Source organism: Tursiops truncatus, chromosome 6 (genome assembly GCF_011762595.2).
Source record: "Tursiops truncatus isolate mTurTru1 chromosome 6, mTurTru1.mat.Y, whole genome shotgun sequence".
NCBI classification, from domain to species: domain Eukaryota; kingdom Metazoa; phylum Chordata; class Mammalia; order Artiodactyla; family Delphinidae; genus Tursiops; species Tursiops truncatus.
This window is the reverse complement of record NC_047039.1, coordinates 4326104-4344429: the sequence shown is the minus strand read 5'-3', so window position 1 is coordinate 4344429 and position 18326 is coordinate 4326104.

Here is an 18326-nt window from a genome sequence, read left to right as displayed (position 1 = left end):
TATTTAGATATCATTGAAGGGTACTTATTTTTCCAATTGCTGAAAATACTACAATGTAAATGAATTTGCTATGCTAATTCAACAGAGATTGAAAAACATTCATTCCAAAAAGTATTCCTCCTAATCCTTGAAGAAATGTGTGCTCTCTTTTTGAGATATTCTTAAAGCACAAAAAAGGTTTTAAAATATAGAAAGTGCATAGAGGTGAGGGAAATAATTCTCTAACCTTACCAGGAATATTTGCAAGATGATTACTTAAAACAGGTTCTCAGACCTTCTGGGAGGAACTTCCTTCCAGCTGGAATTATATCTTACAGGTGTATTGATCAGCAAGTTTTTTTCACATTACTAAATGTAATAAATAGTTTTTAATGAGTGAAAATACAAGTAGTATTCTCTACCAGCAGTGTGGGGTTTTTGTTGTTATTTGTATGTATATACTAAGGTTCATTTCAAAAAATTGTTTTATTTAAAGATTTGATTGGGGAGCTGATTGGGGAGCCCATTTATTACATCATCCGACCAGTAAATATGTACTGGCAGCCTTCTGGCTATATAAATCTTGAACATGAATGGCAGGAGTAAAAAAATGACTACATGACAACACTGAGTATTTGCAGTCAAGCAATACAACCCCGTGTTTGAGTCTAAAATCCCTACGGAAAATCAAACTACAGGTAGTTGTCCTAAAGCAAAGAGGGACCTACCTGTGTTGTATTCGGAAAAATAGTTGTTATTCTATTAATTAAATATGTAACATGCACTAGTATGTCAAAGTACATGCATTTCATCACGAAGGAATTGACAAATGCTTCTTTCAGTAGTCTTAGAATAGTAGTTGAACTGTAGTTTCTTCAGGATCACGGGCTGCCTAGAAAATACCGATCAAAGATGAACACAGTACCAAAGGTAGGGTAAATTATCAAATATTAGATTAGTAAAAACACACATCTTCATTTTCTTTAATTTGTGAAGATTTTCCTCTTCTGTCTTCTAAAAACCATACAACAGCAGTACAGTTTCTATAGGAAAATAATTATTCAGCCTCTGTTTTGGGTTTAAGACACTAATATAAGTATATAACCATATTAAAACAGGTTTAAATATAATTACTTTAGAAAATACATTGCACTTACTGTGTCAACCTCCAAAATATATCTGCTATTGGAGGAATTGTTATGTGACAATGCTTCTCTTCAGACGTGATTAAAGTATAAAATACATTGCCAGAATCATCTTCTCTCAGTTTTATCTAAAACCCTCTAAATATGACTATATAATCCCATGGGAGTTTTTGAGTGATGCTGTGAACCCTGCTGTAATACTCCTATGTATGATTCTCAATTTAATGCAGTTCAGCTTGACAGCCAGAACTGCATATAAATAAGTTGTTTCTGTGAATGAGCATTTTAATTATTGGTTTTACTCTGTACACATCCGTGACGTTAATAAAGTACTCTCCTTGTCATCAAGTCTATTACAAGAGAGACTCAATGAGAAAGATATTTCATTTTTACAATTAACTAACAGCTCACTTCCCTATGCCCCACAGATATATTTTAATTTTGTTGTGTATCAATTAGAGTATGTCAAGGGTGAGAATACAATAAGTAAGCCAGTATCCCAATTAAGAATGTGATTTTGCAGATTTAAAGACCATGGCTTCATTTATATTTAATTGACGGGAACTAAAATAATGCACTGCATTTCTCATAATCAAGAAAGGAAAATAATGTTCCTTTTTGTCTATAACTCTGCAGTAGTAATTTTAAACTCTGAACATTTGAGAGGAAAAACAAAATGCCATCAGCAATTGAGCTCCGAATACTTCACAGCTGCCCGCTTCTCAACCCAGATTACAGAGATAATGAAGACCGTCCTCATGATTCAGGTATGAATGGATTCCCCCCACCTGACTTAGTAGTTTATTCCAGTGGTTTTATTTTCTATCTTTAATTGCATAGGCTTGATGAAGGGATCAGAAAGTCTCGGGTTGAGACTCAGTGCTGTTTCACACTGCCTGTGCGGTGCTGGGGAAGCTACCAAACCATTGGGGGATCTGGGGGATGGGCAGTAGTACCTCATCAGTTCACTTGTGAATTAGATAAGACACTGAACATTAAGCACTTTGCCTGGTGTTTGGCACACAGTAGGCGCTCAGCAGTGTCGATTTTCTTCCCTTGTTCAGTTTCCCTCATTTCACGGAGAGGAGTCACAGATGTCCCTCCCCCTTGGCTTCTCTTCTGGGGGGTCATTCCTTTGTAGATTCTGAAACGATAGTTTTACAAGCTTGCTATAAAGTACTTACACCTCAAGTACTCACACCTTTGTGGATGAGCTCTCTGGAGACAACAGTATGGAGGTTCCTTAAAAAACTAAAAATAGAACTACCATGTGACCCAGCAGTCCCACTACTGGGCATATACCCTGAGAAAACCATAATTCCAAAAGAGTCATGTACCACAGTGTTCACTGCAGCACTATGTACAATAGCCAGGACATGGAAGCAACCTAAGTGGCCATCGACAGGGGAATGGATAAAGAAGATGTGGCCCATATATACAATGGAATATTACTCAGCCATAAAAAGAAACGAAATTGAATTATTTGTAGTGAGGTGGATGGACCTGGAGACTGTCATACAGAGTGAAGTAAGTCAGAAGAGAAAATCAAATACCGTATGCTAACACATATATATGGAATCTAAAAAAAAAAAAAGGTTCTGATGAACCTCTCCATCCAAAATATACACTGTTTTATACAACAGACCTGAGTGTCTGTGGATTGGTATCCATGGGGTTCCTGACCAATTCTTGGAGGGACTACGGTATGTAAAATTGCTTGATTTCTCCTTCATAAAACATCCTCCTGAGCTATATCCCACTGTAGTCACTTACCTACCTCTTTTAACAAATTAAAAAAATATATTACTCCAAATTTGATTTTATGACCTTACATCCACTTCACCTGTTTTCTAGTTACTAGTCTCTCTAGGACATTGACATTATGTTTATTAGCAGCACCAATGACCTCCTTATGCACGTAGTTATACACATGCTCAAGTCCCTTACATGAAATGGTGCGTATTTGCATGTAACCTACGCACATCTTCCCATAGACTTTAAATCGTCTCTGGATAACTTATGATAGCTAATACAATGTAAATGCTATGCAAATGGCTGTCGAGACAATGTATATACTATGTAACTAGTTGCTGGCATGTAGCAAATCCAAGTTTTGCTTTTTGGAGCTTCTTGGAATTTTTTTTTCAAATATTTTTGATCAGAGTTGCTTGAATCCACATATGCCAGACCCCCGGATACAGAAGCCTGACTTTATTGAAAAATCAGTAAAGCAGACAAAGACTGAAGACAGAGAAGAGTGTGAGGCGTGCAAAGGGGAAAAGGGATATTTCGCTGCAGTCTTGACACTGGAGTCTGGACCATCCTAGGAGCACAGATACATTCTGCTTGTGACTGAGGCAGAGATGGTCTTAACGGGAATCAGTTTTAGATCGTCACCTTCCACATGTACTTGGTCCTAAAGCTGATCTGCCGGATCCATTTTCCCCTGACTTCTTGATAACCATTCTCCTCCTATTTGCAAATAAAACTTTGTACATCCTCCCATACACTTTAAATCATCTCTGTATTACTTATAATACCTAATTCCATGCAAATGCTATGTAAATAGTTGTAAAGACCGTGTATGTGCTATGTAAATAGTGGCCAGCCCAGAGCAAATCCAAGTTTTACTTTTTGGAGCCTTCTGGAATTTTAGTTTTACTATTTGTGATCTGCAGTTGGTTAAATCTGCAGATGCAGGACCTGCAGATATGGAGGGCTGATGGTGTATCTAATAGACACTTTCTTTTCCTTTACTACGTTCTCTTCGTTTCGTCATATAACAGATATCTATTGAGTCTACACTCTGTGTCTAGGACTACATTTGGGGGAAGGGATACAGCAATAAGGAAGTGAAAATGTCCAGTGGAGGGGCACTGTGGACCATCTTCTCCCTTTGGGACAATTAATCTAACATCCAGTTTACAGTAAGAAGAGCCTGGGCACAGAGCCTGGTCAAAACCCTAAAGCTATATGTCCAAGAAATGGTGGACCTGGGAGGCACCAGACAGCCTGCCGCCAGAGTCCATATCCTTCCCTGTTGCTCTACGGTGCCTCTCAGACCACTGCTCAGTCGTTTACATGTTTCAAAGACCCACAGGAAACCAGACATCTTGTGAAATTCTAAAGAAATATTCTGGGGCCTTCCCTGGTGGCGCAGTGGTTAAGAATCCGCCTGCCAATGCAGGGGACATGGGTTCGAGCCCTGGTCCGGGAAGATCCCACATGCCGTGGAGCAACTAAGCCCGTGCGCCACAACTACTGAGTCTGCACTCTAGAGCCCGCGAACCACAACTACTGAGCCCGTGTGCCATAACTATTGAATCCCACGCGCCTAGAGCCCAGGCTCTGCAGCAAGGGAAGCCACCGCAATGAGAAGCCCGTGCACCGCAATGAAGAGTAGCCCCCGCTCGCAGCAACTAGAGAAAGCCCAAGTGCAGCAACAAGGACCCAACACAGCCAAAAAAAAAAAAAAAAAAAAGAAATATTCTGTTTATCCCGGCGACATTGGTCTTACGGTACCTGGAGGTACAGCGTCTGTCACCTGCATCCTTCACTGAGCACACTCCCTCCACGGAAGCTGAAAGGGGCCTGGAGTCAACATCGTTTCTCCCACAGAGGTAATCCCTCCTCCTCCAGAGTTTGTGATGCCCAGAGAGACAAGGTCTACTTTTGCATTTGGCTGTTGCCTGAAGTGCTGGACTCAAGGGCTCAGTTTCTTCTTTCTGCAAAATGTCCTGAGTGAAATCAATACAACACCAAAACGGAGGGCTTGAAATTGGTCACTGAAGGAGGCTGTGCAGTCTCCACTCTCTGGAGGACAAGAGAGTTGGCAAGTTAGCCTCCTTCCCTCCAATGCTCTGGGAGAGCTTCGTGATCTTTCAGTTAAAAAAAAAAAAAAAAACTACATCATCCTCATGTTGACTTTAAAAAATGCACAGCCTAAAAGTTGAGGGTTATGTTTTATGTGGCGGACAAAACTGAGCACTTAAACCCCGGACACAGCATCTCAAACAGCTCTGAGGGACTGATCTGAAGAGGTCAGGGAGGAGCGAGGATTATAGGGGGTTTTGCAACAAACACCGGGTAGTCAGATCCCACGTGCCGCGGAGCGGCTGGGCCCGTGAGCCATGGCCGCTGAGCCTGCGCGACCGGAGCCTGTGCTTCGCAACGGGAGAGGCCACAATGGTGAGAGGCCCGCGTAAACTCCGCCCCCCCCAAAAAAAAAAGTTTACTGTTAAAGAAAACCAGACATCTCAAGTTAAGGAATTTAGTGCTTTTATATGTATAAAGGTGCAAGAGTCTGGGCTCACTGAAATCATTCCTTTGATACGCACCTCAGCTCTCTGGGGCCAGTGTCCTGTGCTTTCTCATCCTGGGTCTACTAAGGATGTACCATCGTCAGGGGTGGGCTGCAGTGGCTGAGGGCTAGAAGGCGGGGCATCCTGTTTCCATCCTGAGTCCCCTCAGGCTCCCTGTTGCGGAGGCTGCAATGTGATGGCTTGACGGCTGCGGCGTCCTGTGTTTACTGATGTGGCAGCAACATTCTTTCACTGACACTCAGAATTGGCTGTTAGGCTGGGGAGACCTGGCAAAGCAGGAGGTACAGTTATATTATGTCAGATATGGCATCGTCCGCTATGGCTCCGTATCTCTGATTATTCCCCCCCTCTAACTCCACAGCTTAGCTAGGCGTACCTCCAGCAGGGAAAAAGCCCTCTGACACCAGGAGATAAATTAGTGGCTAAGTAGATAGATACAGGACTGATAAGGAAGCATACTTGTCAAAATACTCAAAAGGATAATATTTGGGTGATGGGCTGCTATTGCTTAGCTGTTTTTGCCTATCGTATGTAGTTTTGTATTACAATTTACTTTAAAAATACGTAAATGATATGCACATGATAAATACTATAAATAATTATAATTTTCTACACATCCAAAAGCTGTTTTCAAAAAGTTATGTAGCGAGACATGTGTTCCCACAGTTTCAAGTTCCTGCATTATTTTACAAAACAGGAACTTCCATGTTTTGAGAAATTTGGGAAGAAATCTATTGTGCTCTCTACTTGGCTCTTCTACATGGGGTCATTTACATGCTTACTGAGACTGCAAACTCTGCATCCTTTGGTCTCCATTTCTTCCTCGGCTTAATTTAAAGATGTCATGGCCCCTGCACATAGAAGGACTCTATCTTTCTCCTTTCTGAACGTGGCACACCAGGAATGTGGTGACTGCCATGAGCTCCACACAGCTGGTTGGGTGCATGAGCTCTGTTTGGAACACTGAATACACGTGCAAATCCCATGGTCTTGACTTGAAGTGAATCAGAAAGGAGGGGGAGACATGATGAGCTGCCCTACCTGCAAAAAAGCCATCCTTTAGTTGGTCCATAACACTGCCCATGACCTCCTGCAAAGTTCCCTGGTGTAAACCTCAGCGAGCTGTGGAATTCCATGTGCATTCAGTTTATAGGCTTATGGCAGCAGCAAAGCAGAGACACACAACAAGGAAAACAGTAATCAAATAAAAGAGATGTGGAGAGAATCTAAAAAAAATAGAAAGACCCAATTTTCATTTTAAATTGAATGGAACTGTTAGGTCATTTTGAAACTAACCATTTACCCCCAATTTAATATATTTTGGTTTTAAATACACTAGTCTGCACCTAACCTAAAAACGAACTTACCAATATCATGCTCTTGCTTTAATTTTATCTCTTTCTACCTCTTCAGTATCCTTTCACATACGTTTCCCTGGTCTTTTTTTTTTTTTTTTTTTTTTTAATCTCTTGTTTTGAAATTACAGTGGGACAAAAGGCAGAGAGCCCCTCGCTGGAAGTTGCACTGTAGCAGCGGGTGAGCAGACAACAACTTAACCCTCTGCCCGCCTTTGTGTAATTGGTGATTCCTCCCTTGAAAAGTGACATGCAATTGTGGAGGAAAGAATTAAAGAGAATGACACGCAGCAAGCAATGAAGCTTCTGGTCACGGAGGGACCAATCCCTTAAATATTTTATAAAAATCTCTCTTATTCTTCCATGATGACTCTTCTCCGAAGCTACTTGTCATTTTTAACTTAAACTTGGGCTATTTAGAACTCTCTTTAATGTTTATCACCTTATGGATACAAACGTACATTCAACATATCATTTCTTATTTGCATATTTTTTCCAGTAACTTCATGCTGAGTATGATCCCTCTAATACTCATCCCTTCTATGTATTTTCTTTCCCATCATATGTTAGGAAAAAGTCCTGATTATGCATAAAAATGTTTCTGATATATAAATATATATATATATCAGAAACATATATATACACACACACACACACACACACACACTTTTAAGTTATCATCCATGGTCACACTTTTAACTATTAAAGGGAAGTAAAGCATTCCACCCAAAACATGAGGTCATAAAATATATTAATACAATGTATAAATATATATAATAAACATAAAATAATAAATGTATAAAATGTAACAGTATTACAAGGTAGATAAATCCTCATCTGGCAGACTTAAACTAAGTTACGATTATCCCAAATGTTATAACTAGGTCAGATTACATTTTGCTTATGTCTTTTCCAACAGATACACACACACTCAATCCTAAATGCTGAAATTTTCTTGTTTTGTGGTTTGAATGTTCATTCTTCAGAGCATAGTTTAATCTCTCTGAAATCTTAATTTCTGGACATGAGAGTATTTCAATGAAAGATAGTTATTAAGAAACTGCCCTGAGCAGAAAATGCATCAATTAATACTACTAAAAGTATGATGGAATGTTTAATTCATTCTTGGACGTGTAAGAAGCAGGGTATTTGGAACTTTGACATATATAAAACCATATTAGCAAGGATGTTCTCTGATAACAATAAAATGTATCAGTTTGCCCACAAGTAAGAAGTAAAGGTACTGGTATTCCTGTGTCATTTATCATCTGCAATCATATAACTAATGCATGGCTTTTCCTTTCACTCTAAAATAGACTCTCTGCTTGATGATAGTTTACATGGCCAAAGATAATTCAATCTGAAGAGAGTAAAGACCAAAGGAATTAATTCAGAAATCTTCACTAGAGGATTTAAATAGAAATCAGAAGCCGTCATAAAACTTTTTGATAAGCAGGAGTTTGGAAGTCCAGGAAAGGGTCTGGCCTCAACTGCAGAGACATTTGGTGTATAGAGATGCTCTTGGTGAAACTTCAGGGCCGTGAAGGCGAGCTCCAGGTGTGGGAGGGCTGGCATCAGTGGAGAAAGACTCATTCCGGGCAACTTTAGTCCACAAACATCAACTTAGCACTTACTATCCATTCAACACATCTTGAATTGTGGCAGTCAGTATTCTAGGTACTAGAAACAAAACAATGCACAAAGTAGACACAGGACCTACTCTCAAGGAGCCAGCTTTTTACCAGGGGAAAGTATATACATATCAAAAGATGTCAGTGGGGCTTCCCTGGTGGCGCAGTGGTTGAGAGTCCGCCTGCCAATGCAGGGGACACAGGTTCATGCCCCGGTCCGGGAAGATCCCACATGCCGCGGAGCAGCTGGGCCCGTAAGCCATGGCCGCTGAGCCTGCGCGTCTGGAGCCTGTGCTCCGCAACGGGAGAGGCCACAAGAGTGAGAGGCCCACATACCGGAAAAAAAAAAAAAAAGATGTCAGTGCTATGCAGGTAATTAAGATAGGGTAATGATACTGAAAGCTACTTGAGACCTGTTTTAGATATGGTAGCTTTAAAAGTATGCTAGCCAGGATGCTGTCAAGAAACAAATGGTCTGCTGCAACAGGGCCATTGAGCAACGTTTCATAAGGGAGAGTTTTTATAAAGAAAGATGTGGGTAGGGGTAAGAAAAGCTGGGTGAGTTCCTTGGGCTGAGAACTGAGGGGCATTAGCACTCCAAGTCTGAAGAGGCACCTAGAGGGTGCAGTCAGAGAATCCCAGGCAGAGTAACTCTGGGGCAGGAGTGGCTTGAGCTGAAGGACTTGGGGAAAGAGAACACCTGGGGAGAGGCAGGAGGGACATGGGAGAGGAAGCACCGAAGGGCAGCCCTTTTGTCCTACTCCTGAATCTCTCACTGCCCAGGTCATAGGGCAAGGCATCACCGGAGGCAATGCACACAGTCAGTCTCTGAGGGGCAGAGCAAGTGGAGCCCGGTACAGAGTGGCAGCACAGAAGGCCTTTCTCAACAGGCGACATGTAGTCTAAAGCTGAACGCCTAACAGAAAATATGGGTGTAAAGGCCTGGGATGGGAAGGCGCTGTGAGCTGGCGACCCCAAAACTATTTACAACACTTCTTCTTAAAAAAAAAAAAAATTAATGGAAGTGTAGTTGATTTACAATGTTTCAGGTGTACAGCAAAGTGATGAAGTTACTCATATACATAGATATGTATATATATTCTTTTCCCTTACAGGTTGTTACAAGATATTGAATGTAGTTCCCTGTGCTATACAATAGGTCCTTGTTGGTTTTCTATTTTATGTATAGTAGTTTGTATCTGCTAACCCCCAAATCCTAATTTATCCCTCCTCCAACTCCCAGTTTATTTTCTATGTCTGTGAGTCTATTACTGTTTCGCATATAAGCTCATTTGTATCATTGTTTAGATTCCACATATAAGCGATGTCATATGATATTTGTCTTTCTCTATCTGACTTACTTCACTTAGTATGATCATCTCTAGGCCCATCCATGTTGCTGCAAATGGCATTGTTTCATTTTTGTTTTTTACGGCTGAGTGGTGTTCCGCTGTGTACGTGGACCACATCTCTATCCATTCCTCTGTCGATGGACACTTACAATGCTTCCATGTCTTCTTCCTCTTTCTACTATTACAAAAGCTAAAAAGCCCAACCTTCTTTTCATCTAGCAGTGTCAATGTGATGTATTTATGACCAGTGTGGTAAACGGGGAAATATGAAAGTGGGGTTTTTCTACCATAATATATGGGCAAATGCTCCCAGGGAAGAGACTCTGGTCCCTTCCTCCTGCTTGTACATGGATGTGATGCCTGAAATTAGAGCAACTGTTTTTCTTCCATAAGGCTAAAAGAGAGACATGAAACGTAGTCCTGCAGAGCTAAAAGGATCCTGAATATTTTTGGATATGATTGAGCCATCATGTCATTCCTAGATATCCTACCCTTGAATTTTTGTTGTGGGAGAAATAAACCTCTTTATTCTTTTAAAAACAATTTGATGGAAATGTTGATGACTCCTTGTTGAGCGCAGTTATGACACTTAAAACAATTATCACTGACGGATGAAGAAGACCTTACACTGGGAACCAACTGGGTTAGTTTAAGGCATGTGGAGAAGGCCAGTGCCATTGGAGCATAAGGTGTGAGCAGTTGGTCAGGACCGATCCAGAGTCTTATTCTGTCAGTCAGAATTTGGAGTAGATCATAAACCTAGTGGGAATCTAAGAAGAGCTTTAAGAAGCAAAGTAACATAACATGATATGTTTTACTAAAATTCTACCCTGTCTGTGATATGAATAATGTACTATAGGGAAAAGGAGATTTAGGGATACGAATTTTAAAAATATCTATGAGCTAGTTTTATAAAGGTACAAACTCCCAGTTGTAAAATAAATAAGTTCTGGGAGGTCACGCATAGCATGGTGACTATAGTTAACGGTACTGTATTGTATATTTTAAAGTTGCTAAGAGAATAGATTTTAAAATCTCCCATCACAAGAAAGAAAAAATTTATAACTATGTGTGGTGATAAATATTAACTAGACTTACTGTGGTGATCATTTAGCAACATATACAAACATTGTCTTGTTGTACATCTGAAACTAACATAATGCTATATGTCAATTATACCTCAATAAAAAAGAGCCTATTACTACATGTGACAGAGACTATTCTCTGTTAAAATCCATGTTCTTTCCTTCTTCCTGGCACACATCCAGACTATATTATCCACCCTCTCTTGTAGTTACATTGGTCATGGTGTTGAGTTCCAGGCAATAGAAAGTGAGCAGAAGTAATGTCTGCCCTGCCGTTACCTACTATGTAAGTTCCATCAACGCCCATCTATCTTACTCCATGCTGGCTCCCTCCCTTGGCAGCCTGGCATGGGAATGCCCAAGAGGGGGGGGGTCTTTGGACCCCCTGAAGCTGACAGAGCCACCTTCGGCCTGGGTTAGATGAAGTAGCAGAGCTTTTCCCCCTTAACCAGGAATCACAAAACAAGAAACAAGCAAGAAACACACTTGTATGTTTGTTGAGCCCTTACATTTTGGGTTACTTTGGTACGCTAGTCTAATATACTGTCAACCAGGTACGATATTGGCTATCATAGGAGCAGCTGGTTCGTGAAGGAAGGTGTTAACGGTGTTTTGCATTGATTGAGTTTAAACAACCTGATCAGCCTCCTGTAATTATCTGAAGGCCAAGTCCAGTTTTTCAGGAAGCTCATTTCGAGTGAATAAAGATTTGAAAGTACACATTAAAAGATGCAAATAGAGGGGTGACTGGGGTAAAGTGTAAGAGGGAATGTCTCAAGACGTGCTTTCTGATAATGATCACTGGACATTAAGAGTCAGCAGATGGGAAGAAGACTGTTGTGCAAACCGCCTTACGTGGGCCGAGGACCTTGCCAAGCCAACTATTGCTGTCAGTCCAGCTAGGGCTTTGCTTCCTCTTGTGGTTAATTCCTTCTAGTGTGCCCATGTTATTTATCTTCCATACTTGGACACTTTTGAGAGCGAACAGAGGTTAAAATTAATGAATCCATCCGGGAAGTCTACATAGAGGTGGACGATCCTGGCCAAATGGAAATAAAAGATGAACACAGACCAGCGTAGTTAATCCAGAACCGGCGTGGATGGAGCCTTTCCTCCGCAAACCTCTATTCCAGATGGCTGGCTTCCTCAATCAGAGGCTGTCAAAACGAAAAGCACCCAGCATTCTGTGGTGTATCCAAAGTTTATGTTACATATGGAGGGATGGTGAACATACATGGTCACGCACAGATCATAAATCTAATCAGTTCTGACAAATGCAAACGCTCTTTTCACCCACAGTCCCATCGAGATATTAACATTTCGACCACCCCAGAGAACCACCTGCTACTCCTTCTCAGTCAAGCTCGCTCCTCAAGGAACCTCTGTTCTGATTTCTGTCACCATCAGTTACTTTGCTCATTGCGTGATGACAGTCGTTTCATATAGTTTTACCTGTTTTGTGTTGATTTCCCTCAGAGAGCACCACGTCTGTGAAGTCCAACTTTGTTGTGTTGAATGTCAATAGTATGTTCCCTTTTAATGCTGAATTGGGTCTTCCAGATGTTGTTTTTCATTCTCTCAAAACAAATTTTATTCTTACAAACTGATTCCTTATGCCTGAATATGGTATCTCTAAAAAAGAGAGAAACTTTAGAGATGGGAAAAACAATCAGATACCAAACTCTTTTTAATCATTATTTCTATGTCTGATGATCTCTGTAAATTACCCTATGTGAACAATTCCGAGATTCTGTATCACCGAGTAGAAGAGATTCATCAAGGACAAATGTAAGCAGGACCCAAGGGGTTGTTACTCCTTTTATTTAGTGACTGTTTTATGCCGTCTCAAGCCTATTTATAACCCATTCTTCAGGAAAAAACTTTAAAGAGAAGTAGCAGAGGTAGTAGCTATGTCATATATTTAGATTGATTTTGTGAGGGGAAACAGGGATCATCTTAGCAGCCTATTTCAGAGATGTCAAATATATTAATATCTGGTTTCTATCATCTCATTATTGATTAGACTCTCATGCTGACGTATTTCTTCGACAACAGAGGTTCTACTACTGGAACAGGTCAGTGACAAATGGATGCTTGTCCTTATAATGTACAAGATGCACTGAATTAACCGGTGCTTATTGGGCTTACTTTCAGATTGATTTTATTTTTAGTAGTTCCATTTAATTAAACAATGAAGCTAGAAACTTAATTGGCATCAAACTTCCATGAGTTCTGATTTTTTCCTCCATTCATTAAGCTCATACTCTGTTATTTTTGAACTTGCAGTCAGCCTTCCGGTAATGAAATAAATGAAATTTATTGATGGCAATATCATACTATGATATTCATTTTCTTTGGGGGAAATTGAAAGAAACAAATTATTACTTTCCATTGAGATGGATTTTTCCAGTCTTCATTCTCCGAGTAGATTATTGTCAAGATGAGACGTAAAGAATTAGAAGTGGTTGGAGTTGCAATGATCCAGGGAAGAGAAGTTCAGGCAGAAGGGGCACATGTAGATAAGTCAGAAAAGAGCTTGGCAAGTATAAAAAACTGATCTTTAGTCACCGGGAGGAGAGTTTATTATTGTCATAGAAATGAGTCATAATAAAATCAAACACATTAAGACTACAGAATGAGCCTCCCCAGCACTAAAGAAAGATATGCCTTTCTACACATCTGCCTCCCTTACATTAGCAGAGGTTGATCTAGAAAACTTTATTTCCTCTAATCCTAAAGTACATTAGTAATATTTACATGGGACAAAAGGCTTAAATGACAAATGTGTTATAAATATGTTAGCACCTTAGCCTGTAATTGGAATAAGCCAAAGTAGGGGTTTATTGTATAGGGCATATGGTTAGATATATGTTGTTCAATTATAAAAGATGTCAAATGCTCCCTCAGACAATGTTAGAAAGTACCAACTCTGGGAGGATCAATACTGGGTTGGAAATAAATAGATTAGACCAAGGGTTAAATATATATATATATACACACACACACATATGCATATATATATGAGTTATATATTTTTATAAAACCTTCGAGCAAAATAAGTAACCTTCTGTCTCTCTTGTCTCTCATTTTTAAAAAAGGTGAACATATACCTATGTTATGGGACAATTATGGGTATTGAAATCACTGATACATGCAAATAACTTAGAAAAAATGCCCATAATATAAAACCTTGTTAGTAAATGTTAGTTGTTCCTGTTGCTTTTGTTGTTATAAGCTGTGTAAACCTCTGTGTCTGGTATTGGGAAAGGCACTGTTACTGACAAGCACCTTAATTACTAACTAGTGGAGTTTTGAGAATGCTTGTCTCTCATTTTAGTACAAAAGGCGGAAGGACCTGGGCAGATTTTGAGCGTGACATGTTAAGAATTTTCCTATATGCTGTATTGTATGAGAATGGACATTCCCCAGGGTCAAGGGATAATTAAAGATGACTGGTCTTGAGTTTCAGCTATAAAGTTTATATGCTTCCCATACATACTGAAAATTGCCTTTCATATTTTTGAAAAGACTGTCTAGAAAAATACTTGACATTATATTTTTGATGTATAAAATAATCAGCAGAAATAGTTTCAGTGATACGAGTTTCTAGTAACCATGAGATAATTCACTGTTGCCTCATTAAAAAAAATTCAGATGAAAACTTTCTATGCAATATAAAATGGAATTAGGTTTGAATTATATAAGAAACTACATAATTCTAATCACCATCCCCCCTACACACACACAAACACACACACACATGCAAATTCCTGTCAACTAGATCCTAAAGCAAATTGTTGTTTTAGGCTAGTGGCTACTCAAGTTTTCTGTTAAATCCAACTCTCTATTGTTTACTGACACGATCTTCTTATTTATGAAAACGATGCACTTTTATCCTCTCCCCTTAGACATTGGTGATTTTTGTAGTTTTCTTTGTTTAACTGTATGATCATTGCAGTCTTTACATATGTTTCAGAATTACAAGAGGAAAAAGTGTTTAAAAAATTTAATGAACACTTTTGAAACACATTGTTTTCGCAAATAAGACAAATTTGAGGTTAATTTTTGTGTTGATCGATTTGAGTCCTATCATTGCATGCTCTAGATTACTCAATTCCAATTTCCTCTAAGAAAAAGAGAGTATCTCAGAAGTCCTTGAATATATTAGTAATCCAAACACCATCTGATCAAGAATTGAAGTAATGGCTTCTAATTTGATCATCCTTCCCGTGTAATCATCTTCCCCTTCTGACTCTGGGCTTGGCTGTGTGACTTCTTTTGGTTGGTGAATGGGATAATAGCAAAGGTAATGAACAAGTGTTTTGAAAAGTATTTGGACATTGGGGATTTTTTCTGTTGCTGCACTCAAAACTAATTCCATCCTGTCTTAGTCAGTCCAGGATGCTGTAACAAAATACCACAGATTGGGTGGCTTAAACAACAAACATTTGTTTCTCACAGTTCTGGAGGCTTTAGTCCAAGTTCCAGGTACTGACAGATCAGGTGAGGGACCCTTCCTGGTTTGCAGTACTCAACGTAAGCATCATAGCGTCCAGTAACCAATAATTTTAAAAATATATATTAGAGATTAGGAAAAGCCGGGAAACATGACCCATAACTAGGAAAATAATCAGTTGCTATGATCATATGCAAAAATAAAACAATTTTTTCATAATAGTTTCAGTAGAAGAGTGGGGATAACAGGGCTGATGAGTTGGGGAGGGGTGATAAATATCACCCATGAGTAAGAGATCCCTCTTATTTCTATGCAGTCCCTCTTGACTGAAACCCTTGGTCGGAGAAAAGGGATATTTCTTCCCACTTCCTATCTGGATATAAACTACAACAGATAAATATTCTGAGTCTTTAGCCAGTATAAATTCAGTCTTGGTCCTACATAACCCCCAACTATATTCATAAAGTGCTTACTGAAAAATATGCTAAAGAAATTCCTAGCCACAAATACTCTTTCAGAACCTAGGAATTAGAGGGGGGAAATGTGGTGGTAAAGCACAAGATTCTTTAGACCTATTTGACAAATTTAGAAACAAATCATTTACCAGCAGTAGATGGCACCGACCAAGGGTCGGAAGAAACTCTAGGATGAACTTGTGAAGCTCTTGGCCAAAGTGTAACCTTGCAGCTGCAAATAGCCACATGCCGCTGGAGTGGCAGATTTCCAGACAGACTTGGGCTGACAAGGGCCACAGAGGACAGCTGAGAACTACAGACAGGAAGGTCTTACTTCCAACTCCAATGTGTTGTTAAAAATTATGATGAAGTGGACACCTACTACACACTTAGAAGCCTAATCTTCCATTTTGAATTGTCTCTCATTCTCAGAGGGGAAGCAGGGTGGTCCCTGTGGAACAAGCAACAACTGTAAATTGGGAGAATCACTCTCATGTCTGTTTTGCTCCTACTGAGATTGAATCACCCTGTGTGAAAGAAAGAAAGAAAGAAAGAAAGAAAGGAAAAAGAAAGAAAGGAAGGAAGGAAGGAAGGAAGGAAGGAAGGAATAAAGGTGAAAGTAGAAGATATAATCACTAAAATAGCTATTTCAAGTGTTTAAAGGAAAACATGGATGTAATAAGAAGGGAAATTGAAAATGCAAAAACAAACCAAATGAAATGAAGTGTCCAATGAAAAGCATAATAACTGAAATGAAAAATCCACTGATAGAATTAATAGTAGATTAAATGCAGACAAAGCAAAGATCATTGAACGTGAAGACATAGAAAATAGTATAAACTATCCAAATTGAAACAACAAGATAGAGACAAATATAAAAAGAAAGAATAACAGACCAAGAAAATTAGCAGGCTCAGTGATACATGAACTGATGACAAGTAGTCTAATATAGGTGTAATTGGAGTTTCAGAAAGAGAGAATAGAGGGTAAAATCTATAAAGGAAAAATTACTGAACACATTCCCAAAGCTGATGAAAACTATGAGAGTGTTGGTCCAAAACACCCCAAGCAATTCCAAAAAGATACACACCAAGAAAACTACACCAATCCAGAGTATATTCAAATTAATGAAAAATAGTGTTAAGGAGAAAAGTATAAAGGCAGCCAGAGGTAAGCAGCACATTAGTAAGTTTAGAGGGAAAAGTACAAGAATGACAACAGACCTCATCAGAAACTAGGCAAACCAGAAAACAATAAAAAAAAAATCTATAAGGTGTTGAAAAACATATTTTAAAAACCCTTACAACCCAGAACTTTACACACAGAAAAAAAATCTTGCAAAAATGGGTTAACTATTCCCTTTAAGTGAAGTAACTGCTGTTTTGTTGTTGTTATTGTTGTTGTTGTTGTTCCCTAGGCAATGTTGCTACTAATTCCCAGGAGAGGATGAATAATAATAGATGTTTCAAGCCATGTGGGAGGGAACCTGAGAAGTTGTAGTAATGCTAAATTTTTAATAAGTTATATCTATTGAATAAAAAAAATTCTTGCAAAACTGATGGCAAATTAAAAACTTTTTAAAACAAACAGAAGTTTAGAGGATTTCTCAATGACAGACCTGCACTACAAGATGGAAGTTTGGAGCTACACACAGGGATTAAGATTACTGTATATGGTAAGTAGGTAGGTATGTATAAAGGGGTTTTGTATCACGTTTAAATTGCTATGAAATATAATTGACTCTTGAGTTACCAGACAGGATCAGAAGGTAAAGTCAGACTCACAGAACCATAGATCGTACCCAGGATCAGGTTTTACTAAATAATTTAAAAACAATTCAGAAAGAGGCTTAGATGAAGAAGAAAGAGATATGGGACCTGGGGGGTTAGAGGGGGGGTGGTGCCTTTCTTCTCATGTCAGACATGCCCCTTGGGCCTAGAATATTGGGGGGCTTTAAGTAAAGTTCATGGGATTCCTCACAAAGAGGTAAGAATTTATGTTATGAAAGCCTAAAGGGTTGTGCAGCCTTTGGGACATTTGTGGGGACATTTCTCATACACACTAGGTTCTATTTAGTATGGGATCTCCAGCTAGGGATATTTCAGAGATTGGGTCCCTTACTCTTAATAATATCATTAATCTACCTGAGATCCACTTAGCAAAAAGACATTTCCAGGAACTTACCCTTCTTTTCTTCCTACCAGGAACTTCTACCAAGTAAAAAGAGTAAATGGATCACAGACAACTTACTTTAATTCCTTTCTTTCAACTTTTCAAAGAAAAATTAATAACCATTTATTTTGGATTTTATAACATATGTAGTGATATAATGTATACAAATATAGCACAAAATTGGGTTGTGGGGAAACAGTGTGTACTGTTATAGATTCTTACATTATACATGTAGTATACACTTGTTTGAAACTTGACTGTAATGAAAAGATGCATATTTTAGGGCTTCCCTGGTGGCGCAGTGGTTGAGGGTCCGCCTGCTGATGCAGGGGACGTGGGTTCGTGCCCCGGTCTGGGAAGATCCCACGTGCCGC